This window comes from Crinia signifera, chromosome 6 (assembly GCF_055691185.1).
Source record: "Crinia signifera chromosome 6, ASM5569118v1, whole genome shotgun sequence".
Lineage (NCBI taxonomy): Eukaryota > Metazoa > Chordata > Amphibia > Anura > Myobatrachidae > Crinia > Crinia signifera.
Window position 1 is genome coordinate 82539753 of NC_139222.1, and position 27163 is coordinate 82566915.

General features: G+C 35.3%; 2 long non-coding RNA genes across 7 annotated transcripts; one reads left to right on the forward strand and one right to left on the reverse strand.

Moving 5' to 3' along the window:
- The first annotated feature begins 96 nt into the window (after window positions 1–96).
- LOC146007750 (uncharacterized) lies at window positions 97–11080 on the forward strand. Of its 3 annotated transcripts, XR_014444397.1 has the most exons (6): window positions 97–182; window positions 1449–1510; window positions 3999–4184; window positions 7771–7894; window positions 9005–9118; window positions 9675–11080. It is a non-coding gene; the product is annotated as an uncharacterized LOC146007750 (long non-coding RNA). The 3 variants fall into 3 exon arrangements; XR_014444395.1 differs by lacking the exon at window positions 7771–7894; XR_014444396.1 differs by lacking the exons at window positions 97–182; window positions 7771–7894 and adding an exon at window positions 234–255.
- Window positions 11081–19162: 8082 nt separating this feature from the next.
- Window positions 19163–26530, reverse strand: LOC146006996 (uncharacterized). 4 transcript variants are annotated; one of them, XR_014444177.1, is made up of 4 exons: window positions 26437–26530; window positions 25523–25670; window positions 22313–22456; window positions 19163–19558 (listed from the first exon to the last, which is right to left on the reverse strand). It is a non-coding gene; the product is annotated as an uncharacterized LOC146006996 (long non-coding RNA). The 4 variants fall into 4 exon arrangements; XR_014444178.1 differs by having other exon boundaries at window positions 26443–26463; XR_014444179.1 differs by having other exon boundaries at window positions 26426–26449.
- Between the last annotated feature and the right edge of the window lie 633 nt (window positions 26531–27163).

A 27163-nucleotide genomic window follows, 5' to 3' on the forward strand; every position in this document is an offset into this window, starting at 1 on the left:
CTTGTGCGGCGGCCATTTTATAGGATCACAATGAGTTTTTCATAAAATGGCTGCTGCATATAAGAAAATGAAAGGGAGGCCTGGAGAGCATTGTTCTGAGCATGTGCAAAGCCTGAATTTTGAATAAATAGGACTGCAGACACACGAATACTTCATACTGATTCTGGAGGTTGCTGATGAAGGTTAGACTATGTAGTATGTTTGTGGAGGGGGTCTGGATGTTCTGTTAAGAACTTTGATCTGCCTATAGTTTTGGTATGTTCTTTTTTTTTCCTGGTCTTTGTTTTATGTTCTTTTATTTTGAGAGTAGTGGGTCTTCTCAACCTACCACAGTGCTGGCTACAGGTTTCTATATCCATTAGAGTATGTTGTAGACCCAGTGCAGGTAGGTTTCCTTCAGCAAAGGAGTCCTGGGTGCTATTGCTAATTAGGTTTTAGAGCATGTCCTGCTCCTGGACATTCTGCTTAATGTATGATTACCACCATCTGTGTTGAACAGGTTAATTGATAAGAAAGGTGCTTCAACACAGGTGGTGATAATCATATTAAGAGGAAAGTGCAGGAGCAGAGCAATGTGTCCCTCCTGGAGAGGGTCATGTTGGGAGGTATGCTATAGTGACTGCATTATCTAAAGATAGTAACAACTAGGAGGATCTGTACACTTCTGATGCTGTGGTGTGTTTTTTTTTTTTTTTTTTGGGCTGTCTAATATCTTAGGCCTGACTACTGGTCAGGGGCAAAATTAAAGTAAAACTCCTGTTTAAGTAGAGACAAAATGCTACCTGTTTCCTTCATAAACTGACTGCAATCACCTGAGAAAATGCTTTCTTAATTAGTTCAGTACAGGTGACTGTTAAGGAAAAAGTCAAGATAGAGCGCGTTTTGTCCCACATGGAAGGGCTCATGTTTGCTGTTATTTCTACATGTATCTAAGAGCAGCTGCATCCCTTGCACCTATGGTAGTTATGCCATGGGGTCCATCTTTGCTGTCTCTAATGTGTTACTTTCATCATAATCAGTTGCTAGATAGGGGGCCCTTAAAACTTTTGCTATGGGGCCTAATAATATCTACTGTAGGTACGCCTCTGCATGTGTATATAAAATACTATCCTCAAGGGGAAGTGCTCTATATAGGTTAACTGCTATACTTAAAAACCAATTAAACATATTTTTTTTTTTTTTTTTGGGGGGGGGGTTTGTGGGAGGAAACCAGGGTAGCTTAAAAGAGCCAAACTCCAGTCAGGCCATGGTGGCAATTTAACTTCTGACCATAATGTGAGGCAGTAATGCTAACTAGTACCTGTACCTGAGCTGCTTTTTAAATTGTGAGACTATGTCCAAAGGTTTATGTAAACTGCTGCCACGATTGTGCTATTGTTACTGAGTTTATTTCAAAGGAGATCTGAGCTGCATCTATAACGGCATACTTCTGATTATCTGTTTAAAAGGGGATTTGCTAATATATGCTGCACCTTTAACCTTTGAGTGCCAAGTGACTTTGTCAAAATAGGTGAGTATTGCCAAGCAAATCTTTTTATTCACTTAAGACCTGTAATGTTTACCTTTTTATATAGGAAATATAGTTTTCTAATGTGCCACTTTTTTTGTCTTAATTTATATAACAAATCTGAGTCTTGCAAAATATTTGCTGAAAATGCCAGCTTCACTCACATGTTTGCACTCGATGGATTAATATTATCCTGGGAGAGGGTGATCACTGGTCATGAATAATTCTCAAAATATATTTATTATATTTCATATTTTTATTGGTTTTCTGCCCTTTTATAGCTCATTAAACTTGCTGTGTGTATATAGTGGTCAGTTTTTGCTTGTTTAGAGCAGTGGTTCTCAACCTCGGTCCTCAAGGACCCCCAACAGTGTGTTCCAGGTCAACTGGCAGGTGAACAGGTGCACTCGTTAGTTACTGGCACATTTTCAAAGATCACACGTGGAGCTAATTTCACGTTTAATGTGGAGACCTGGAAAATGTGCGCTGTTGGGGATCCTTGAGGACTGAGGCTGAGAACCACTGGTTTAGAAAGTGGCTCACAATTGGATCTGCTGCTAGGGCTGTTGAGCCTGACTAGATGTTGGACCTGAAAGGCTTAATTGAACAGTTACAGTAAGTTTGATTTATATAGAAACTTTACTCTTCCCTCATTATGTGGAATAATCTTATACACTGTTATATACTGACTATACCTAATTGCTTTTTCAATTAACCCCTTCATTAAATAGAAGTCCAGAGAAAGAACTGGAAAGTATATTGCTACTAAGTTCAGAAGGAACCAATAATTAAATACATGCATGTGCCTATGCAACTATTCAATACAAATAATATTTTTAAAGCTAATCTGCCCTAAACAAGAAAGTTATATAAAATATATTATACTGATCAGTGTTACAACAAAAAATATATTACAGGTTGAGTATCCCCTATCCGAAATGCTCGGGCCAGGAGCATTCCGGATAGGGGAATTTTTCGGTTTTTGGAATATTTTTTTAAAGCATACTTACCTGATGGTGTCCGGTGGTCCCTCGGCGTCCACAGCAGGCCTCCGGCATCTTCTCTGGGTCTCCAGCGGTCCCAGGAATGCATTGCGCGAGTGTGCACGCACACTGGTGACGTCACCGGCGCGCGCGCGCACACTCGCGCAATGCATTCCTGGGACCGCTGGAGAAGATTCCGGAGCCCTGCTGTGTACGCCCGGGGACTTGGTAAGTATGAAAAGAGGGTTAGGGGGGTTAAAAAAAAAAATTCAAATGATTCCAAAAACCACGGTTTTTGGAATAATTCGGATAAGGGATGTCCGGATACAGGATACTCAACCTGTACATAATAAAACAGACATCAATTATTTTTAAGCACTGATGTGTTATGAAAATTAAATGTGTATTTTGTTTTTATGAACATTTGATTGACTATGCAACATTCCAAATGAAAAAACTAATAGCACAAACTTTTCTGAGGGATAGTCTAGAAACTCCAAGTTCTGTAGGAGCTGTGGTACACTTCAGTTCCATACCTAATGGAACCTGGAGGGTTCATCCCAAAAAACATTTATTAGGATGACCCTTATTAGCATGTCGACAAACATTAGGTCAACAACTGGTAAAGTTGATGGCTCAAAATATGAAATGTCGGCTTTTAGACTTCATGCCCCACCATCCACTAGCGCAGGAATGGGGAACCTTTTGTCCTCCAGCTTTTTGAACTGCACATCCCAGCAGCATCCCTGCTACAGTTTTGCTATTTGGCCATACTTGGATGCATAGTTCCACCACAGCTGGTGGGCCAAGAGTTTGACACCACTGATCTAGATCAACAATCACAAGATCAACTTGAGCAAAATGTTAGCATCAAGGTCAATACAAGTTCACTTTTTATTTGTATGTCAGCATGGACATTGTCCAAGTATTTGCTTCACTCGCATACTCAAATGTCCACTGGGATGGTAAATTATGAAGTTGGTTAAAAAAATATGAAAACATAGTGTCTACCTTCTCATTGTCCTTTTTGCATTTAACTACTGTTACTGTCGCTCTAGATGTTGACAACCACTTTTATGCATCTAAATAGATGTGGTCAACAACGTGACTGTCTATCTAGAAATCGTCAACCCAGTGGCTGCGATGTTGTAACACTTTGTGACAATCCTTGAATCTATATACAAATATACAAAGGTCTCTTAGGCATTTAGACTTTATAACTGGCGGATTTGCTAATATGATTATACTGTTCCTTTTTAACCCTTTGCAGCAGAAAAATAGTTTAAGATATTTGAGATGGGGTCTAATGGCCATTTATACTCCTCAGTGGGTGTGAAGGCAAATTCCTCCTAGGTGTTGAACTTCCTCTAACATATCATTATAACACCACATGAAGAAATTAGACAAATTATACTACTGTTTAAAATCATTGAGAAATGTAAACTGTCACATTCGTGTCAGTTCTAGTAACCCCTTTTTTGTGTCTTTATTTGGAATCCTGTTCCTAGAATTTTCTCCTACGCTGCTGGCTAATGAAGGCACCAAATACTTGGTTGACCATATATTTGGAATCCTGTTCCTAGAATTTTCTCCTACGCTGCTGGCTAATGAAGGCACCAAATACTTGGTTGACCATAAAAATGCATTCTGAAAAAGACGGACTCCTGCAGACATTCCGTGGCTGCATTTAAAATGTAGGCTGATTTTCATATATTTAGAGGTTACATGGTTACATGGTTACATGGTTACATGGTTACATGGTTACATGGTTACATGGTTACATGGTTACATGGTTACATGGTTACATGGTTACATGGTTACATGGTTACATGGTTACATGGTTACATGGTTACATGGTTACATGGTTACATGGTTACATGGTTACATGGTTACATGGTTACATGGTTACATGGTTACATGGTTACATGGTTACATGGTTACATGGTTACATGGTTACATGGTTACATGGTTACATGGTTACATGGTTACATGGTTACATGGTTACATGGTTACATAGTTACATAGTTACATAGTTACATAGTTACATAGTTACATAGTTACATAGTTACATAGTTACATAGTTACATAGTTACATAGTTACATAGTTACATAGTTACATAGTTACATAGTTACATAGTTACATAGTTACATAGTTACATAGTTACATAGTTACATAGTTACATAGTTACATAGTTACATAGTTACATAGTTACATAGTTACATAGTTACATAGTTACATAGTTACATAGTTACATAGTTACATAGTTACATAGTTACATAGTTACATAGTTACATAGTTACATAGTTACATAGTTACATAGTTACATAGTTACATAGTTACATAGTTACATAGTTACATAGTTACATAGTTACATAGTTACATAGTTACATAGTTACATAGTTACATAGTTACATAGTTACATAGTTACATAGTTACATAGTTACATAGTTACATAGTTACATAGTTACATAGTTACATAGTTACATAGTTACATAGTTACATAGTTACATAGTTACATAGTTACATAGTTACATAGTTACATAGTTACATAGTTACATAGTTACATAGTTACATAGTTACATAGTTACATAGTTACATAGTTACATAGTTACATAGTTACATAGTTACATAGTTACATAGTTACATAGTTACATAGTTACATAGTTACATAGTTACATAGTTACATAGTTACATAGTTACATAGTTACATAGTTACATAGTTACATAGTTACATAGTTACATAGTTACATAGTTACATAGTTACATAGTTACATAGTTACATAGTTACATAGTTACATAGTTACATAGTTACATAGTTACATAGTTACATAGTTACATAGTTACATAGTTACATAGTTACATAGTTACATAGTTACATAGTTACATAGTTACATAGTTACATAGTTACATAGTTACATAGTTACATAGTTACATAGTTACATAGTTACATAGTTACATAGTTACATAGTTACATAGTTACATAGTTACATAGTTACATAGTTACATAGTTACATAGTTACATAGTTACATAGTTACATAGTTACATAGTTACATAGTTACATAGTTACATAGTTACATAGTTACATAGTTACATAGTTACATAGTTACATAGTTACATAGTTACATAGTTACATAGTTACATAGTTACATAGTTACATAGTTACATAGTTACATAGTTACATAGTTACATAGTTACATAGTTACATAGTTACATAGTTACATAGTTACATAGTTACATAGTTACATAGTTACATAGTTACATAGTTACATAGTTACATAGTTACATAGTTACATAGTTACATAGTTACATAGTTACATAGTTACATAGTTACATAGTTACATAGTTACATAGTTACATAGTTACATAGTTACATAGTTACATAGTTACATAGTTACATAGTTACATAGTTACATAGTTACATAGTTACATAGTTACATAGTTACATAGTTACATAGTTACATAGTTACATAGTTACATAGTTACATAGTTACATAGTTACATAGTTACATAGTTACATAGTTACATAGTTACATAGTTACATAGTTACATAGTTACATAGTTACATAGTTACATAGTTACATAGTTACATAGTTACATAGTTACATAGTTACATAGTTACATAGTTACATAGTTACATAGTTACATAGTTACATAGTTACATAGTTACATAGTTACATAGTTACATAGTTACATAGTTACATAGTTACATAGTTACATAGTTACATAGTTACATAGTTACATAGTTACATAGTTACATAGTTACATAGTTACATAGTTACATAGTTACATAGTTACATAGTTACATAGTTACATAGTTACATAGTTACATAGTTACATAGTTACATAGTTACATAGTTACATAGTTACATAGTTACATAGTTACATAGTTACATAGTTACATAGTTACATAGTTACATAGTTACATAGTTACATAGTCTGAAAAAAGACTTGCGTCCATCTAGTTCAACCTGGTATAGATATCCATTGCTGATTTGGTAGGTTCTGGTTTTTTACAGACAAATTATATTTCTTATTTGTACCCATGGATGTTTTTCTCCAGTAAATGTTTGTCCAACTTTGCCTTGAACGCATTTAATGAGCCAGCCGTTACCACCTCTCTGGGAAGAGAGTTCCAGAGTTTCTCTGTTCTGACCGTAAAGAAATTCTTTCTACTAGCTGAATGAAATATTTTTTTCTTCTAATCTATACTCATGCCCTCACGTCCTAGATTCCTTTCTAGTAGAAAAGAGGGTGTGTGACAGTTCCTTATATTGGCCCTTGATATACTTGTACATGTTGAGCATGTCCCCCCTTAAACGGCTCTTTTCTAATGTAAATAGTCCCAAATTGCTTAATCTCTCCCCGTAGCTTAAATTCTCCATTCCCCTAATAAGCTTTGTTGCTCACCTTTGGACTTTTTCTAATTCTATGATGTCCTTTTTATTGTGTGGGGCCCAGAACTGTACTCCGTACTCTAGGTGAGGTCTCACCAATGCTTTATATAGTGGCATAATTACCCTTGAGTCCCTAGTTTCCATTCCCCTCTTAATACATGCCAGAATTTTGTTGGCCTTTTTTATAGCTACATTACAATGGGCACTACATCCTAGTTTGCTGTCTATTTGGACTCCTAGATCCTTTTCAAGTATGGAATTACCCAGTTCCTCTCCGCTAAGGTTGTAACTTGCACACTGGTTGTTGTAACTTGCACACTGGTTGTGTCTCCCAAGGTGCATAACCTTACATTTATCTACATTGAACCTCATCTTCCATTTTTTTGCCCACTCATCTAGAATTTCAAGATCATTTTGAAGCATGGTGACATCTTCTGATGATTTGATGACTTTGCTAAGTTTTGTATCGTCTGCAAAGATGGATACATTGCTGAGTAACCCTATCCCAATATCGTTAATAAAAATGTTAAACAAAATGGGCCCCAAAACCAAACCCTGGGGCACTCCACTTAGTACCAGTATCATATCTGATATGGCACCATTCACAACCACTCTTTGTTCTCTATTACATAGCCAATTCCCTACCCATCTGCAGATATTTTCACCCAATCCTAGGTTCTCCATTCTATTAATCAATCTCTTGTGTGGGACAGTATCAAATGCTTTAGCGAAATATAGGAAAATCACATCTACAGCATTTCCATTATCGTGGTTCACTTCCCTTATCTCTCTGGGACTACCTTGCTTTTAAATTTGCCTTGCTTGAAAAGCCTGTTTTTCAATTTCACCCCTGCCTTGGTTATTCACAATCTTCTCCTTAGCAGCAGGTGGTGCGCACATTTTACTCAAGACTTTGTTGAGGTTTCTCCACATTTGAGACTTACTATCCAGTCTTGCTTCGAACACACTCTATCTCTCTACAAAAGCCTATGGGCTCAATCATATTAGGTAATTATCACTGCACCAGGCACACTTTACAGTGGACTAATTTCAATTATGTGAATTAGGGGTGAGAGACTTAATTTGGATGCTGTTTTCAGTGTCTGAAACTGGGTGTTTACAATCTGGCAGTGTTTTGGAGACCTAGAGATAACGCCTCCCCTCATATGCCTACTCCACTTCTCACAGAATGCACTTTTTTTTCCCTTCTCAATCTCCTTTTATGCAGTCTTTTTTTTTCATTTTTGTTAAGAAATTACTTATATTTTAAGTCAACAGGATATGCAGGGTTTTTTCAGTCACGCGATATCTCCACACTTCCTGTATGCATGCAGATTAAGAATCATTCTGTCTAATGAAAATGAGACTTATATTGCAAATTCCCACTACATCCTATGGTAGCCTTTACACTCCAAAGATGGCATTTGGGCAAGTTTCTGTTTTGGTAACATGATTGCTCATGCAGGTAAAGTTGCTCATGCCTTAGGCCTTCCAGTATGACTACCCAACAGTCAGTATACCAACATAGGAGTCCTGACTGCCAGTGCCCCAACAGGAGGGTGAGTGCAAAGAAGCAACTTGCAGGCTCACTTTGCTCACCACAGGTTCTATTCTGGGGATTGTGGAAGAATAGCCCATCAGTCAGGATCCCCCCCCCCCATCAGAGTACAAGGCAGTCAACCAGCATCCTTCCCAGTATCATGGGCTGTGTAAGCTGCATAGCAGAATGCAATGATGATGCCTGTGGGGCATCATTATACCATCTCCTCTAAAAAGGAGGGGCCAGAGCAGGACAGGCCAACCTATGGCTCTACAGATATTGTGAAACTACAAATCCCAGCATGCCTTGCCACAGATTGCATGTTTTGCAATCCCATATTGCAGAACATGATGGGATTTGTAGTTTGACATCTGGAGAACCAAAGTTTGGCCAGGCCTGGTGTAGAGTGTTAAGCTGGGATGTTTGAGCCAAATAGCAAATATATATATATTAGGCCAGCTGGAGAGCCAAACTGTTGCTGGGATATGTAGCATTGGGCATTGACAAGGTCACGCAGAGGTTTGGTTTGATGTAAATGGTTTCTTAGGATAATTTTTTTTTCTCTCCTTTCTTTACAGTATGGATGTCAAAACATGGGATCAAAGGCTGTGATTGACCAGACTCCTAGGACTATGCTTCAGGAGTGAAGGAGATATTATAAATGCTCACCAGTTACCTAAATGAACATGCAAGTATGTAAAGGAGCATCCAAAAACTGTCAACTCTGCTGTTGGAGTAAGCTGTCCAGGACCTCCAAAGTATAGGAAACTAGCAAACTGCATGGTGTTGGGATATTGTACTACACCTATATTGTACTATTGATTGGAGCTTTCATCTTTAAACATTGCCTCATGTCAAGATTGTACCGATAATGTAAGATGCATTGAAACATTAACCTAGGCTCTTCCTGGGTATACAGCTTATTTCTGCTACAGAGGAATATTGCTCACATTTTAAGAGGTTTTTTTTTTATCATAACTACATTTACAGATTTATTAACTTGCAATATATAGCATCAACATCGACCTATCTAGATATTAAAGAAAGTTATATTAAGAACCCCCTGAACTTTATATGTCCAAATGAATCTGTGTCCCTGCTTGGGTATTTCGTTAACTTTTTTTCAAAATCAGGCCATATGATAGAGAATCTACTTAATAAAAGTAATACTGTCTTTGACACTAATAGATAATGTGAAGCATATGTTTCTAAACAAAAATTGTTCAGAATTGATTTTTTTTTTTACAGGGGTTTACATGTGAATGGTCAAACACAGGTCACTGGAGTCCTAAAATGAGCTGAGGGAGGGCAGAAATGCTGCTGGTTTTTGCCAATCTGTACATGTACCCAGCTTTACACTTGTAAAAAGTTTTCAGGCCACCACCTACATGTAGAAAAACTGCAATCAAGAATTGAGGCAGAAGATCTCGTTGCTGATAAGAATGAAAGTTATTACCATGCTAAACCATTATTTTTTGTAAAGAAAATATTTCACCATTTTTTTAACAAGCTGTATCCTATGGTTACATTATGGTATGTTTGCAGGCCCTTATTTTTCTACATGAGAACTAGTACTTGATTCATAAATTCATTCAAAATGTATTGAACTCTTTATTCTTAAAGAATTTCTGAATTGTTTTCTTTTCAGTTCTGGCCTCTTAATGGAAAAAGAGTACCATAAGAGTTGGACTAGTACCCCCCCCCCCCGAAAAAAAAAAAAAAGTTCAACCAAATTCCTTGGCATGGTTGTGAAAATACTATGTAATAATAAATTCAAAATCATGTTTATTGAGTAAATGGCATGACAAGGGGGCAAAGATAACAGGATGAGAAGGAGTAATTTGTAATATTTATCTGGTTTGTAAAAAATTTTTGATTTTAGTTCTCTTAAGTATATAAATATTTTCACACACTTAATATTTTAAAGTGTTTGTAAAATCTTGGTGCAATCAATGTAAAAGTCCAAATATCAAAATTAACTTTGTGAAACAAAGCCCTACTCCTATATTTGATAATTATGCTCATTCTCTGCATGATTTTGTTTGTAAAATCGGTAAACAAGACAAGTTAAAACCTCAATAAGATGGTCATTAAATGTTAGTACTTCTGTAACCAAATCAGTCTATTGCTTTTTAAATCTATTTACTATTTTTGTTAATCATACTATAAGTCTTCTCTTGGCACCATGTAATATTTAACTGTTTTTGTATGTGAAATATTACTTTCTGCTGTAACAACTTTTTATTTCAACAAAATGAATAAACAACCATGAAATATAGATTATAAAAATAAAGCTGATTAAACATTGTTTTGTAACATTATTCATACGATAATGTTTTGGGACTGTTACAAGTTTAATGAGTTACAATTGTGACAGAATTATCATGACTAGTCAGAATCAGTCACATCTTCAGGGAAACCTTAACATCTGATCATTTAAATTATGTTATACTTTACCATTACAAATAAAATTAACAATCTGTATGAACCTATTTCACAATTCTACGATTAGTAGAATTGATATGTTTCCAGAAAAGAGTCTAGAACTATCTATATCCAGCTGTATCTGTAAAACTTCAACATGCTGCAACAGAAATTGAGTCTGCTACAATGTAAGGGTAAAAATAAAAATTCATGTGAATATTTAATTAGTATAGTTTCATCTGTTATGTTGCTCTGGACTCAAATAATTTTACAAAAGTGAAACCATTTACACAATAAGCATGATATCAAAACCTTGATGGTGATTTGAAATCAGTGCAATTGAATCAAAATCAATTTGAAAAACAACTACAAACCTTCTAAAATGTTTCACATCAGCCCCAAACCATGTAATTAAATTCACATGCAATAATTTAAAATCAATGTTGGATGTTTCAGGAGATTATAGCTCCCCCCCCAAGCAGCTTAAAACTATGAAAGTGATTTTAATTTATGTGCAATGATTTCAAATCATTGGCACTGTGTGAGACAAATGAGGAGTTTGCTAGCTTATTTCAAATCAGCAGAAAACCATGAAAATTATATTGATTCAGATGCACTGTTTTCAAATCTTTAGAAAACTCCTCAAATGTTTCACACTGTTTTTAGAGTTTAATTTTTAAATAAGCAGAAAACCATGAAATTTTATTCGCTTCATGAGCACTGATTTCAGATCTTCCAAGTCAATAAAAAATAGTGCAAATCCGTAAAAATCATTGCAAGATTTTTTTTGAAGTTTTAGAGCTTTTTTTGAAATTAACATGAAATTGATTTCGATTCACGTACACTGATTTCAAATCTTCCAAAGCAATAAAAATCAGTGCAAATCCGTAAAAATCAGTGCAAATCATTGTGAGATTTTCTTTTGTTTTATAGCTTTTTTTTAAATCAGCAAAAAACCATGAAATTAATTTCGATTCACGTACACTGATTTCAAATCTTCCAAATCAGTGCAAATCCATAAAAATCAGTGCAAATCATTGCGAGATTTTTTTTTTTTGAAGTTTTATAGCTTTTTTTGAAATCGGTGTACGTGAATCGAAATCAATTTCTTGTTTATTTTGCTGATTTCAAATCTTTCAAATCAGTAAAAAAAATCAGTGCAAATCCGAAAAAAATCAGTGCAAATCATTGCAAGATATTTTTTTTTAAGTTTCAGGGCTTTTTTTGAAATCAGCAAAAAACCATGAAATTGATTTCGATTCACGTACACTGATTTCAAATCTTCCAAATCCATAAAAATCAGTGCAAATCCGTGCAAATCAGTGTAAATCATTGCAAGATTTTTTTTTTTAGTTTTTTTTTTAAATCAGCAAAAACCCATGAAATTGATATTGATTCATGTACACTGATTTCAAATCTTCCAAATCGGTGCAAATCAGTGCAAGATTTTATTTATAGTTTTAGGGCTTTTTTGAAATCAGTGTACGTGAATCGAAATCAATTTCATGGTTTTTTGCTGATTTAAAAAAAGCCAATAAAACTACAAAAAAATTTCTTGCACTGATTTTTACGGATTTGCACTGATTATTACTGATTTGGAAGATTTGAAATCAGTGTACATGAATCGAAATCAATTTCATGGTTTTTTGCTGATTTCAAGAAAAATCCCTAAAACTTCTAAAAAAAAAATTTGCACTGATTTGCACGGATTCGCACTGATTTTTACGGATTTGCACTGATTTGGAAGATTTGAAATCAGTGTACGTGAATCGAAATCAATTTCATTGTTTTTTGCTGATTTCAAAAAAGCCCTAAAACTACAAAAAAAATCTTGCAATGATTTGCACTGATTTGCACTGATTTTTACAGATTTGCACTCAGTGTACGTGAATCGAAATCAATTTCATGTTTTTTTGCTGATTTCAAAAAAAGCCCTAAAACTTCTAAAAAAAATCTTGCTATGATTTGCACGGATTTGCACTGATTTGGAAGATTTGAAATCAGTGTATGTGAATCGAAATCAGAAAAAAACCATGAAATTGATTTCGATTCACAAACACTGATTTCAAATCTTCCAAATCAGTGCAAATCAGTGCAAATCATAGCAAGATTTTTTTTTAGAAGTTTTAGGGCTTTTTTTGAAATCAGCAAAAAAACATGAAATTGATTTCGATTCACGTACACTGATTTCAAATCTTCCAAATCAGTAAAAATCAGTGCAAATCTGTAAAAATCAGTGCAAATCAGTGCAAGATTTTTTTTGTAGTTTTAGGGCTTTTTTGAAATCAGCAAAAAACCATGAATTTGATTTCGATTCACGTACACTGATTTCAAATCTTCCAAATCAGTGCAAATCCGTAAAAATCAGTGCAAATCCGTGCAAATCAGTGCAAGATTTTTTTAATGAAGTTTTAGGGCTTTTTTTGAAATCAGCAAAAAACCATGAAATTGATTTCGATTCACGTACACTGATTTCAAATCTTCCAAATCAGTAAAAATCAGTGCAAATCCGTGCAAATCAGTGCAAATCATAGCAAGATTTTTTTTAGAAGTTTTAGGGATTTTTTTGAAATCAGAAAAAAAACCATGAAATTGATTTAAAAAAAATCCCTAAAACTTCTAAAAAAAATCTTGCTATGATTTGCATGGATTTGCACTGATTTTTACGGATTTGCACTGATTTTTACTGATTTGGAAGATTTGAAATCAGTGTACATGAATCGAAATCAATTTCATGTTTTTTTGCTGATTTCAAAAAAAGCCCTAAAACTTCATTAAAAAAATCTTGCACTGATTTGCACGGATTTGTACTGATTTTTACTGATTTGGAAGATTTGAAATCAGTGTACGTGAATCGAAATCAATTTCATGGTTTTTGGCTGATTTCAAAAAAAGCCCCTAAAACTACAAAAAAAAATCTTGCAATGATTTGCACTGATTTGCACTGATTTTTACTGATTTGGAAGATTTGAAATCAGTGTACGTGAATCAAAATCAATTTCATGGTTTTTTGCTGATTTCAAAAAAAGCCCCTAAAACTACAAAAAAATCTTGCAATGATTTGCACTGATTTGCACTGATTTTTACGGATTTGCACTGATTTTTACTGATTTGGAAGATTTGAAATCAGTGTACGTGAATCGAAATCAATTTCATGGTTTTTTGCTGATTTCAAAAAAAGCCCCTAAAACTACAAAAAAAATCTTGCAATGATTTGCACTGATTTGCACTGATTTGCACTGATTTTTACGGATTTGCACTGATTTTTACTGATTTGGAAGATTTGAAATCAGTGTACGTGAATCAAAATCAATTTCATGGTTTTTTGCTGATTTCAAAAAAGCACCTAAAACTACAAAAAAAATCTCGCAATGATTTGCACTGATTTGCACTGATTTGCACTGATTTTTACAGATTTGCACTGATTTTTACTGATTTAGGAGATTTGAAATCAGTGTACGTGAATCGAAATCAATTTCATGTTTTTTTGCTGATTTCAAAAAAAACCCTAAAACTACAAAAAAATTTATTGCAATGATTTGCACTAATTTGCACTAATTTGCGCTGATTTTTACGGATTTGCACTGATTTTTACTGATTTGGAAGATTTGAAATCAGTGTACGTGAATCGAAATCAATTTCATGGTTTTTTGCTGATTTCAAAAAAAGCACCTAAAACGACAAAAAAAATCTTGCAATGATTTGCACTGATTTGCACTGATTTGCACTGATTTTTACTGATTTGGAAGATTTGAAATCAGTGTACGTGAATCGAAATCAATTTCATGGTTTTTCGCTGATTTCAAAAAAAGCCCCTAAAACTACAAAAAAAATTATTGCAATGATTTGCACTGATTTGCACTAATTTGCGCTGATTTTTCCGGATTTGCACTGATTTTTACTGATTTGGAAGATTTGAAATCAGTGTACGTGAATCGAAATCAATTTCATGGTTGTTTGCTGATTTCAAAAAAAGCCCTAAAATTTCATTACAAAAATATTGCACTGATTTGCACGGATTTGCACTGATTTTTACAAATTTGCACTGATTTTTACTGATTTGCACTGATTTGCACGGATTTGCACTGATTTGGAAGATTTGAAATCAGTGTATGTGAATCGAAATCAGAAAAAAACCATGAAATTGATTTCGATTCACATACACTGATTTCAAATCTTCCAAATCAGTGCAAAAAATCCGTGCAAATCAGTGCAAATCATAGCAAGATTTTTTTTAGAAGTTTTAGGGCTTTTTTTGAAATCAGCAAAAAAACATGAAATTGATTTCGATTCACGTACACTGATTTCAAATCTTCCAAATCAGTAAAAATCAGTGCAAATCTCTAAAAATCAGTGCAAATCAGTGCAAATCAGTGCAAATCTTTGCAAATTTTTTTTGTAGTTTTAGGGCTTTTTTGAAATCAGCAAAAAACCATGAAATTGATTTTGATTCACGTACACTGATTTCAAATCTTCCAAATCAGTAAAAATCAGTGCAAATCCGTGCAAATCTTTGCAAATTTTTTTTGTAGTTTTAGGGCTTTTTTGAAATCAGCAAAAAACCATGAAATTGATTTTGATTCACGTACACTGATTTCAAATCTTCCAAATCAGTAAAAATCAGTGCAAATCCGTGCAAATCTTTGCAAATTTTTTTTGTAGTTTTAGGGCTTTTTTGAAATCAGCAAAAAACCATGAAATTGATTTTGATTCACGTACACTGATTTCAAATCTTCCAAATCAGTAAAAATCAGTGCAAATCCGTGCAAATCATTGCAAGAATTTTTTTTGTAGTTTTAGGGGCTTTTTTTGAAATCAGCAAAAAACCATGAAATTGATTTCGATTCACGTACACTGATTTCAAATCTTCCAAATCAGTAAAAATCAGTGCAAATCCGTAAAAATCTGTGCAAATCATAGCAAGATTTTTTTAGAAGTTTTAGGGATTTTTTTGAAATCAGAAAAAAAACATGAAATTGATTTAAAAAAAAATCCCTAAAACTTCTAAAAAAATCTTGCTATGATTTGCATGGATTTGCACTGATTTTTACGGATTTGCACTGATTTTTACGGATTTGGAAGATTTGAAAGATTTGAAATCAGTGTACATGAATCAAAATCAATTTCATGGTTTTTTGCTGATTTCAAAAAAATCCCTAAAACTTCTAAAAAAAAATCTTGCACTGATTTGCATGGATTTGCACTGATTTTTACGAATTTGCACTGATTTGGAAGATTTGAAATCAGTGTATGTGAATCGAAATCAATTTCATGGTTTTTTGCTAATTTCAAAAAAAGCCCTAAAACGACAAAAAAAAATCTTGCAATGATTGGCACTGATTTGCACTGATTTTTACTGATTTGGAAGATTTTAAATCAGTGTACGTGAATCGAAATCAATTTTATGGTTTTTTGCTGATTTTAAAAAAGCCCTAAAACTTCATTAAAAAAATCTTGCAATGATTTGCACTGATTTGCACGGATTTGCACTGATTTGGAAGATTTGAAATCAGTGTATGTGAATCGAAATCAATTTCATGGTTTTTTGCTGATTTCAAAAAAAGCCCTAAAACTTCATTAAAAAAATCTTGCAATGATTTGCACTGATTTGGAAGATTTGAAATCAGTGTATGTGAATCGAAATCAATTTCATGGTTTTTTGCTGATTTCAAAAAAAAGCCCTAAAACTACAAAAAATAATCTTGCACTGATTTGGAAGATTTGAAATCAGTGTACGTGCATCAAAATCAATTGGATAGCTTTTTTTTTTAAAATCAGCAAAAAAAACATGAAACTCCTTTAATATCTTACACTTATTTGCACTGACTTAATTACTTTCATGATTTTTGGCTGATTTGAAAAAAAAAATACTTTATGCAATGTCTCACTGATGTGCATTTATGTGCAAAAATTTTAACTCACTTTACAAGAAGTGAAAATTTGTTTATTTAGTTTTAGAATTAAATTTATTGATTCAGTACATATGATTTTAAAATAATTTTCATGTTTTTGTGAATATTTAGAAGTCAGTGCACCACATAGCAGTGTGGCTACATCGATAGATGGTTGATTAGTACATGCACATGATTACATAAATGTCTACTTCATCCATAACTGAGGATCCCGGGGTCATGCAGCAGTGCAGCGCGACTGGGGTCCTTCCGAGTTCAAAAGATTGCACAGGAATACACAATAGCAAAAGTATTACCTTTATTTTTCACACAGGTTATACATGTAAAATCAGGGGTTTCATAGTCTATATATATAGAAAGGCCATTAATATTAGTCACGTTATCAGAACCTTACCACATTACCCCTCAGGTTAGCTTTAGATGGGCAGGACATGCCAGTCCACAACTCCCAGCATTAACTCTCATTCACATATCTGCCTGCAAAAAACAACTTACATGCCAAAGGCACCCCTTATCCCCTCCCTCAGGAATTCCTAACCCTTCCTATGCTGGGTGCAGTTGTATGAATGTAACAGGGGCTCCTATTACCTGTCCAGGGGCTGATTAACCCTTCATCTGGCTTTGAAGCTTGTGTAGGTATGGGATTTCATACCTTTATGTGAACAGATCTCTTCTGTGGAGACTGACCCTGGTGTTATCCATACTTAGCCTCTTGTTATTGGGGGGGGGGGTGTATTTATCTGCTACTACCTGTTGTCTCTGTTACTAACCAGCCTGTAAAGAGGCCCTTTGTGTATAGTTTTTGTTTCAGGAATCAAACTGATCAGATTCTAATCTAAGCATTTGGTTCATTCTAGCCAGACCATTTGTCTCCACCTGTATAGTTATTTTCAATATTTAAGTAATACACATTTGGGAAGACTGCCATAATTAACCTGAGAGTCACAAGTCCCTTATTCATGATACCATCGCAGTTTACTAAGAACAGGCCCTGGAGGCAGTGACTCAACTCCGGGCAACACTGATCCTCCATACCAGTTTCTCTTGTGCCCAGAAAACAATTTTATTGCCTTCATAGGTGTATGATACAGTACCTACAGTAGGAAGGTACTACAGTCATTTACATTACATGAGGGAATATTTCCCTCCAGTGGCACACATACTCAACCTAATGGAATAACCAGTTTGGATTATTCTTGTCCGACACTGTGATGTCTCCGATATACAGTAGTCTGGGGGAACACAGTTCAGCTATGAATACAGTCAGTGATAATATCCAGTTAGCATCAGCATTTTGCAACTCTTGCAGAAGCACCGACAGGTGGGAGAAAAATATGTAGCAGAAGTTGGGTGTAGCCATGTTCCATCACAATAACTATGAACTAATTTTTTGTGGCAGCAAGTTTCGTGCTAAAGTTTTCACTACAAGTATATTACATAGCTGAACGCAGATTATGACTGGGACCAGTCAAAGCAACTCAAAACCATTTTATTTATATTTTTAATATATAAAATATTTAATCACATTTTTCATATTATAAAAGTAAAAAAATTACACAATCCCAGAAAAGATGGCATAGGGTTTACAAAAACGGTAACCAGATGTAAAACAATAAAAGCTTTAATAACTCCGGTTTAAGATTAAAGCCATTCTTTAGTAAATCAGATTAGGATAAATAAACTTGTATAAGAAAAAAAAACCCACACAATGGGCACTTTATCCATTCTGAAAAATAAAGCAGCAGTTTGTAAATACAATTAATGCTCTACTCTCCATAACAAACATAATCTCCAGCTTGTAATGTGCAATGAAATTAAGATCTACTTTTATTTCAGTGTGAAGATAAACCTTAAATTTTCTTCCAGGGACAGTTAATATACATTTTGCTTCTGTTAATTAAAGTTCTTATATTTTAAACACCCTTAAAAAAAATAAAATTTTTTTTTAGTTTAGGTCCTGTTACCACCACACAAAACCCAGGCTAGGAAATATTTTGATTAAATCAACTGTTTCACCCAGTTTGGTAGCTCCACTAAATAATTATATTTACAAAAAGACTCAGGTCATCGGAATTGCTAAGAAAACATGGGATTTTGAGAGTAAATTTAGAGTTAGGCATAAAGAATGTTTACAGAACAGTGTTTTACACTCACTGTCCCAAAGGAGCTCAAAATCTGAACTGAATGTGTAAATGTGGTAGGGAACGTAGTGTTCATTGTTGGAAGCCAATTAACACACCAGTATATATTTTGATTGTAGAATATACAAATTCTGGATCATGGTAGGATTTAAAACCATGACCTGTGAGGCAAGAACCATCTGTGCTGCTTATATTGCTATAGGTAGATTTACCAGTTGATAAATTAATTGACAGTATAACACCCACCCAAAAAATAAACTTTGCAGTAATGAGCAGCTTTTATTGACCAAATATCAACTTAACAGTTCACAACCTCCATATTTGTCCTAGAAGGTTCATACTTGGAAACAAGCAATGATTCTCTGATGTAAGACTCATCTAAAGTTCATGTCCAGAGGCATCTTACAGTACAAGGCAATTAAACATGGGACAATGTTTGAACTCCAGTGTAGAAACTGTTAGAGTAAAAAAAAAAAAAAACGCATCATCCACATGCTGTTTCCTAGACTTTGAAGGTCCTGGACTTTCTATTCTGATAGCAGAGTTTGAACAGTTTTCAGATGTCCCTTCTGTTCAGGTGAGCATTTCCCCACTAGTCACATTCATTGTGCAAAGGCCAGACACAAACACAGTCTTAGATTTCTATAGAACATTACTGTAAAAGAAAAAAAAAAAAAAAAAAGGTTTAAAACAAATATTTTTCTACCTAATATAAACTGCAATCTGGCATAGAGAAAACAGAAAAGGACTTTTTTGGGGGCACAACTTTATGATATGATTTTTCTTTAAGATTTAACTTTTAATATTTTTAGTTAAAATATATGAGCCAACTATCAACACACAAACGTTTATACATACAAAACCTAAAACATGCAAGGTCTTGCCTGGGTGAATATATCTCCCTAGGTAAAGCAAGATAAAATTAGAAAAAGAGCAAGAAAACCAATGCTCTTTGTGATGAAGGTACAGCGAAATATTTCCTTAGATGTCCAATTATGCTCCTCTGAGATTTTTTTAGGAGTCTTACAGTATCAAGTAGCTATGTTTACAATAGCAGCAGCAATTCGATGTATCTGCTAATGACCACTCTTATTGAGGATAATTTTTAGGCAATAAACTACTTGCTATTGTAAACATAGCTACTTGATACTGTAAGACTCCAAAAAAAAAAAAAAAAAAAAAAAATCTCAAGAGGAGCATAATTGGACATCTAAGGAATACATAAGGAAATATTTCGCTGTACCTTCATCACAAAGAGCATTGGTTCTCTTGCTCTTTCTAATTTTATCTTGCTTTACCTAGGGAGATATATATTCACCCAGGCAAGACCTTGCATGTATAAACGTTTGTGTGATGCTAGTTGGCTCATATATTTTAACTAAAAATATTAAGTTAAATCTTAAAGAAAAATCTTATCATAAAGTTGTGCCCCACCCAAAAAAAAAGAGAGCATCCTTTTCTGTTTTCTCTATGCCATATTACATGATAAATCAATACGATTGTATCCAGTATATCTTGTTTCATTGTGGAATAGTATATTAACTCACATTTCTCTGAGTAATTACAGTGAACACTTGTGCGAGGACAAAAAAAAACCCCTTTGGGTTGACCTAGACCAGTGGTTCTAGGCACATTTTAAAAGATCACAGGTGGCGCTAATTATTTCACCTGTGATATTGTGAGGAGACCTGCAAAACATGCACTGCAAGACAATCACATCATCAAACAGAAGTTTACCAATTGCATCTTTGGATTGTCAGGTGGCCATAGCACTGCAGGCACATGGGAAGTGGAGACTCATTGGTGGAAAAAAAAAAAAAACACTTGTTGATCAAGAACAATGCATGCATCTTCTTGACGAGACACAGAACATTTAGAGAAAAAAAAAAGGGAGATTGATATTATGTCATTTAGTCATGTGATTAAGTGGGGAGTTTGATATGGAAGTGCCAAAAGGCAAAGCCAGCTGAAAAGATTAAACATGATAAGAAACCACATTTAGTATGTGTGTAATACATCCCTTGGTATTATTGTCTATAATGAAGGCTAGTTGTACCATAATGTAGACCAGGCATGTCCAACGTTGGCCCTCCAGATGTTGTGAAACTACACATCCCAGCAGGCTTTGCCACAGTTTTGCTATTCGAGAATGCTAAAACTGTGGCAAAGCATGCTGGGATGTGTAGTTTCACAACATCTGGAGGGCCAACATTGGACATGCCTGGGTTAGACCATACCAATGTATGTCAACTTCATAGACACTAATAGAATATTGAGACGAATATCAATCCAGATAATTGCCCAATTCTAGCTCTTAATTTTGCTTCACCCACCCCCAGACACACCCATTATCAGCCCTAAGCATTGGTAGAGTATTAGTTGTTAAAATGAAGTTTATTTAACTTTCATTATCTGTCTGTATTTTAACAAAGGGGACCAAGAAGCAGAAAAATGGCCTGTTTCAGGAAGCCACAGAGGTTCCTCAATTTCAAGGTCAATCCAGTACTCAGTGCCTGTGGGTGAGAGCAGCTATTAGGTCAGTAGTATCCCAAACGGTGTGCCTAGGCACCCTGGGGTGCCTTGGGTTGGTGGACTAGTATAAATTCATATAACTTATGTTAAACATAACAGGCAAAATCAGTACTGGTGGCTTCCAATCATGACATATGTGGACAAACAGAAGCAAATCTGTCCGCCACATAACTGACACAATGTACTGGATTAATTTTTTTCTCTGAAATTCTCAATGAGAAACATTTGACCTAAGGGTGCCTTGTAAAAAAGAAAATGATGCTCTAGGGCGCCGTGATTCAAAAAGTTTGGGAACCACTGTATTAGGCAATGAAGAACTAGACTAGTGGTTCCCAACCCTGGTCCTCAAGTACCACCAACAGTGCACATTTTCCAGGTCTCCATACAGAATCACAGGCAAAATAATTAGCTCCACCTGTGGATCTTTTAAAATGTGACTGAATGAGTGCACCTGCTGGGTGACCTGGAAAACGTGCACTGTTGGGGTAGCCAGGGTTGGGAACCACTGAACCCTTGATGGCTAACCTTGACACTCCAGATGTTCTTTAACTACACATCCCAGCATGCTCTGCGTCAGATTTAGCATGGCCAAATAGCAAAGCAGAGCATGCTGGGATGTGTTCCAACAGCTGGAGTGTCAAGGAACTAGAATGACACTAGTTTTACTAGTCCTATATGGGATGATTTCAAGTGTGTTCTGTAGCCAGTTGGTAAGGCTTCCAATTTATTATTTTATAACTGGATAATAGTGTAGAACGAAAGCTCCTGGAATTGATTGATTTGAACAGTTTGCCCAACGTGGCAGTAGGAGACATGGTACAATGCAGAGAAAGTTTAATTGTCCTTAGCTCATATTTTTTTAAGTTTTTGTACCCACCAGATGTATTGGGACGTATATCCAGCTGCAGACATTAGAAGGAAAGAGGAAAAAAATATACGTAGGGGCCCACTGAACCTGTAGATCTCTTAGGCATCCTTTTGGTAGCTCTTCTTACAGACAAGTGGAATAAGCGAAGGTGACCTAATACATAAATTAGTAGCAGAAAAGAATTACAGTAAGAGACCATTTAAAACAAGTACATGGTTAATAAGTTGCATAAGGAAAAAGGCATCTCTGCCTAATCTTAGTGAGGATTAGAGGAAGGAATAAGGAAGCAAGCACTGAATTGGAAGGGTTACAATACAGCCTTAAAAACTTTGAGGAATTTGACTTCAAATACCCCCCCGCGCAAAAAGTATGGATGACCCCTATTTCTGTTTTTCTTTAGACTACACCAGTTTTTCATGTTCTCCTTTCATCTTTTTGACTACTCATTTGATGTTAGCAACAGGCTCTGAATCTTTAATGTAGAAGTGTTAAGGTGCGTACACACGGGCAAAAAAAATAATAAAAAAAAAAAAAATCACTGGCAATATGGTCGCTGAGCTATTGCCAGCGATTGGGGTGCGCACCGGCGATAAATTGCCAGGTGAGAGCTCTCTGTTTTAGCCCTCTTATGATTGCAGGAGCTTGCTCCTGCGACCATCCGATTCCCTTTGTGGCTCCCCTGGCAGAGGTTCCCTTTCATCAGCAACCATCTCTGGTTGATGGCATAATGACTAACTGCAACTGTGAGAAGATATGCAAGTGGTACAGAGTGGGGTTTGGACTCAGGAGCAACTTAGCAAGGGATAAAATGGGTAAGTGATAAGAAAAAGCTCTTGTAAATAATTTCTGTATTTCCAAACTTGTTCCCATCTTCACAAAAGTTTAAATGAACGACTACACTACTGTATTCTTTGCATGCATGAATATTTAGCCCAATGTATAAATGTTACATCTCACAGACTGTAGTAAACTGTGCAAAAGCATTCGTTCTGCCAGATCGTGCACAATGGTCCTGTAGCAGTTCTGTGTTCTGGAATTTTTATTTTAACTGTTGGGCCAGAAGCAGATTGGCTTCTTGTAGAAGTTGTGTCCCTTAACATTTGAGTTTAAATTAACAAAAAAATACTTATATATACACATACAGCTCTATTTTGATAAATATATATAACTTCAAATTTAAACATAAATACTTATAAGAAAAGGTACTTGCTAATGAGGAAGCTGGGATACCTTTCCCAGAGAAACGAGTTGAGCTTCTCAGAACCTCAATACCCTGACACTGCCAAGACTCCTGACGATTTCAAATCTTTATCTACTAAAGACTGGATATGGTCATCTTTTACAACCCAAAGATTGGGACAATCATCATTCTACCCAGGTTTCCCGGACAAGCTACCAGAATTATTCATCCATTATTGCATCATGCATCTGGAGCCGGCCACCCGGTAATATACTGCTGCTTTAAATAGAGACATTCCATCCAGCCATATATTATCCTGGATATAGGAGTCAAAAAGTGCCTATAAGGGTCATTAGTCAATTTCTATTTAATTCAATTTTTTAGTGTGTCCATCCTATATACTATTTTATATGTAATTGTTTTTTACTATAGGTGTATATATTTTTTTATTAACAAAAAAAAATTTTATTGCTAAGAAACCATCATTTTCTGAATTTGACAAACTAGCCAGCTTAAGTTTTCTGGCATACCTCCCAACATGACCAGTAGGGACAAGCTACTCTACTTCTGGACTTTCCTCTTAGTGTATGATTGCCATCACCTGTGTAGAACAGGGTTACTAATAAGTAAAGCTGGCCATACATCAGAGAGATCGATCGCGCTCATGATTGTGTACAATTTCCCTTGAAATCCCCGGCAGTCCTTGGTGGTTTTTGGACACACATCATGCAATCCATCTGCTGATGGATTGTATGATTGTACATAAGATGTGCACACAATCTGCATACAATCAATTGAGATTGTATGATTGGGTACAATATCTTTCTGATGTATGGCCACCTTAAGGTGTTCACCACAGGTGATGGCATTAAGAGGAAAGTCCAGGAGCAGAGCAATGTGGAGGTATGGAACTGGGCATCTGTAAAAATCCCCACAAATTTTATCTCTGCAAGATTATCAAATTTTTGATTCTCCATGTTCCCATATAGTACCAGATCTTTTTTCTCACCAGACAGATTATATCTATAAATCTGTCTGGTGAGAAAAAAAAAGTTCTGGTACTATGGAGAATCAAAAATTTGTTTCCTAAACACTGGAATACTGACAAGTCAAGTTGGACATCCATTTGCTGCATTTTCCAGCATTTGCTAGTGAACGGTTATTTGGTTTTATGCTGGCCACACATCAGACCAACTTTCCTCCAACCATCCAACTAGTTGCTTGGATGGAATAAAAATATAGTACTGGATGGGAGCAAATGTAATATTTACTTCATAAATTTGTTCCCAAAATCTGTAAAAGGACAAAAACTATCACTCATACACGTTACTGTAGTTGAACCTGTTTGATTGAAACAATTTGACTGAATGTTTTTGTCCATTTTCCTCGGTTTGTGAGCACATTTCTGATTGTCATTTGCTCTCATTCAGTACCATATTTTTATTCCATCCAAGCAACTAGTTGGATGGTTGGAGGAAAGTTGGTCTGTGGCCAGCATTAGACAAAACTAGATTTTGGTGCCCATCAGACAAAAATCAAACATTGCCAGGTAAAAAAAAAAAAAAAAAAGGGGGGGGGGGGGTTATCACCACAGGTGCTGGCAATCATACATTACCAAGGAGGTCCAGGAACAGTATTTTCTCCCTCATGGTGCAGTTAAAGCTTTAGGTGTGTACCCAGATTTGGATCTCTGCATTTCATTTCCAGCTGATTAGCACAAACTCATCTGCCCATCATTACTGGCTGAGGGTAGTTTTCAGGGCGGGAGGGGGAATACATTTTTTTTTTCTAAATTGTCATTTAACGTTTTCAAAACCCAGTTTAAATAGGAGATAAAGGAAAAAAAAAAGTTACTTTATAAACCCTAAGCTTACAACAAAAATTACTGTAAAAATTAAAAGACAGACTTCACATACTGCAAGTGTAATAATTATTTGCACATTATTCTTCAGACAAGTCACAACTCCTACAGAAAAGACAATTCTCCCACACAAGAAGGTGTGCATATATCAGCAAATCCCCTTTATGCAGATACTCACATGCTGTTAGAGATGCATCTGCAACTCAGATCTCTTTTGAAACATACTCAGCAAATGCAATGGAAGTAAAGGAGTAGCAAATTATTCTTCAGGGCTTCGCCAATCTCTTAATTTTACTGCTCAAGACAACTCGGATGTCCATCATCTTCTGAAACATGTACATAGACAGCCTTATTAGCAGCAGTTTAACGCATGTACACATGTACAGATTTATTTGTCCAATCTGATAGAAACAAAAATCTCAAAATGTATGCAAATAACAAAATAAAAGTGGTCTTCACTACACAATTTTAGATCCATTGGAAGTTTTAGATAAGCCATGTGGTCCTTTCGCCTGCAGTAGTTTATAGATACATGTAAAAGTAGGTACCTACCTACCTTAAAATATAAGCCACATAATGCGCTCTACCTAGACTTGCTCCATTACAGATAATTGGAGTCACTTGTGCTGAACTAATTGATGGAGAAAGCATTTTACCACAGGTGATTGCAGGGAGTTTAAGAAGGAAACACTGGCAGTATTTGTCTCTCTAGGTCACAATGGGAGGCCTAAACGATAGAGACCACTTCTGTGCTCAACAATAGTTTGCATAACATAAAATTGGTATTTAACACATCCTTGATACTGTTACAGTCCTATGATAATGCAATCACTCTCTGATATCTAACAAACAATAAGATGGAGAAATAAATCACTATACAACCACAATTCATTACCCGTAGCACCTAGACCCCTTTTCACAGCGTATAGAATAGTCTGTAGATACAGTATGGTGGCTTCCCCAATGCATGAGGAAGCCACAAAAATACAATAAAAAACAACAACTAAATACTGGAAAATATTTCAAACAATGTAGGTTAAAATAACACTACATCCAAATCCCCTCCATAACCCAAACACACATTCTACCAACCATCACCTGCTCCCCCAGGCCATATGAAATTACAGCTAGCTGCAGTCCTATTTATTCAAAAATCTGGATTTGCACATGCTCAGAACAGTGCTCTCCAAGCCTCCCTTTCATTTTCACAGCAGCCATTTTATGAAAAACTAATTGTGATCTTGTAAAATGGCCGCCGCACCTGCTCAGAAGAGGTGGAACACAAACAGGTCTTGGGACACATAAAATGGCTGCTGCACATGGTAAATTTAAGAAAATGGAAAGGAGGCCTGGAGAGCACTGGTCTGAGCATGTGCAAAGCCAGATTTTTGAATAAATAGGACTGCAGGCACACTCTCACTTCCTACTGACTGAGGAAGATGCTCATGGCTTGTGGAGGCAGAGAGAGGATTATATTGCTTGTGCTGGCTTTGTGTCCACAGACCGGAAAAATACTGCATGATAAAAAGCTGGTAACTCAAATATGGATGATACATTTGTTTTTCACACTCCAATACCAAGGATGTGGCAAAACTGATTTTGTGTATTTTATGTTTCTTATGTTTGCAGTCACCTGTAGTGAAACACCTTTCTTTACTAAATAATTCAGCACAGGTGATGCCAGTCATAAACTAAGATGGAAGTGCAGGTACATCATGTAACTCATGGAATTGGAAGTATATATTAATGTGACTGCTACATATCTGTAAATTACTGAAGGCCTATCTATGAGACTTAAAATGTAACCAATACTATATGC